The following is a 1,571-nucleotide window of genomic DNA, read 5'->3' on the forward strand; positions in this document are numbered from 1 at the left end:
CCCCCGCCCCGGGAAGGGGAGCGGAGCCCACAGCGCTGCTGTAAAGGTTAACAATGAAGCCTCCTGCGGCTCCCGCCCGGGAAGTTGTAAACATTGGGAGAAAGAGACGCTAAATGAGCAGGGGAGGGGAGGGAGGGCGAAGGGGACCCGCACCGACATCGTGCGGGCGAGGCTCCAGCGAGGGTCCCGGTGTGGGCACAGCGCTCTGCCACCCCCGAGCACGCGTACCGAGGGCAGCCTCACGGGCAACGTACTCTGTCCTGCACCTTCATACCAGAGAGCATCTCCGCTGCTTCCATGCGCACTTTTCGGCCAGCTGTCCCTGCATACCCGCCCAGAGACCGTAAGAGATCACAAACTCTAATGAATACTACCCACCACCATCTTCCCTGCGGCTTGCTCTGAGCACTGGGGCCCCCAAACAAGCCCATCGGTTCACAGAGATCCCCAGAAAATCAGCATTGCTGCTGGAAGAGAAGCGAGGCGATCCCAGTTACAGCGCTCCAGAGAGGCTCGCTTGTTTCCAGAGCAGTTGAGTGCTTGGAAGCAAAAACGTGACAAAAGCTGCACGGTGTTTGCCCGGAGGTGATGGGGACGGGGGCGGGGAAGCCACTTCTGTAGCTGCCTGGGTGTTCAGTCCTCTTCCACAGATCTGCTGAGGCTGCAGCTCAGTCAGAGATCCACACTATTAAACCACGTCCCAGATCCACAGCTAAAACTTTTGTGAACAGGCAGCTGCTTGGAATAAATCGCCGTGACTTGCAGGTGGATGCCAATGTCTGTATTTGACATCCTCAAAAACGTGAATATGAGTGAAGTTACCTTGCACAGCTCCTGAATTCCTGAACAGGCAGTTACTGGATCTGGGACACAAATCTTTTAAGAGAGAGGACTAGGACAATTTGCACATGTCACAGCACCCGACACTGGCATTATGCAACAAAATTTGAACCTTTCACAATACTGACATGAAAAGAAGTATCAAATACTGGGTATTGTACAAAATTGTACGACGTTACACGATACATACTGGGTACTGTGCTGGTCAGCCTTCTGTACAAAGATTTTTTTGTACTGGAAGCCCCCCAGGCATGAGTCCTTTCCTTCTTCCTACTGTCCTTCTAACCCAGGCAGTACAATCTCGCAGGACTTTCCCCGATGACAGAAAAAGGGAGGACTCTCCCCAGGGTTTAATACTCCTATTTTGTCCATCTCCCCCAGCGCGACCCTCAGACTACACATGGCAGTTAATTCTTCTAGTTTTCTTGAAGCGGAACAGGGAAGAGCAGAACCACCGTATTCATCATACAAACCCGAATCTTTCTGATATTAGTCAGCGCCTCGCCTCAAAAACCTGACACCTCGGCTTGCATGCAAGTGACAGCGCCCGGTTCCGGCAAGGGACTGAATGTGCTCCCCCCTGCTTCCTCGTGCGAGGAAGAGCTGGCTGCCAGCACTCGGCAAGCAGGCTGCTCAACAACACGCCCCGCTACCAAGTCACACAGACTATTTAGTTAGCCTCGCCAGCTTATGCAATCGCTCTGATCTAAATCCTTGCTCCAGAGAGCTCG

At 53.3% G+C, this 1,571-nt stretch overlaps 1 protein-coding gene across 5 annotated transcripts in view; it reads right to left on the bottom strand.

Annotated features, from left to right (window-relative positions):
* Positions 1-1,571, bottom strand: part of CRY2 (cryptochrome circadian regulator 2) — a 21,808-nt gene that overhangs the window by 9,773 nt on the left and 10,464 nt on the right. The window lies entirely within an intron of this gene.

The sequence above is a fragment of the Egretta garzetta genome, unplaced genomic scaffold (assembly GCF_000687185.1).
Source record: "Egretta garzetta isolate BGI_Z169 unplaced genomic scaffold, ASM68718v1 scaffold329, whole genome shotgun sequence".
NCBI lineage: Eukaryota > Metazoa > Chordata > Aves > Pelecaniformes > Ardeidae > Egretta > Egretta garzetta.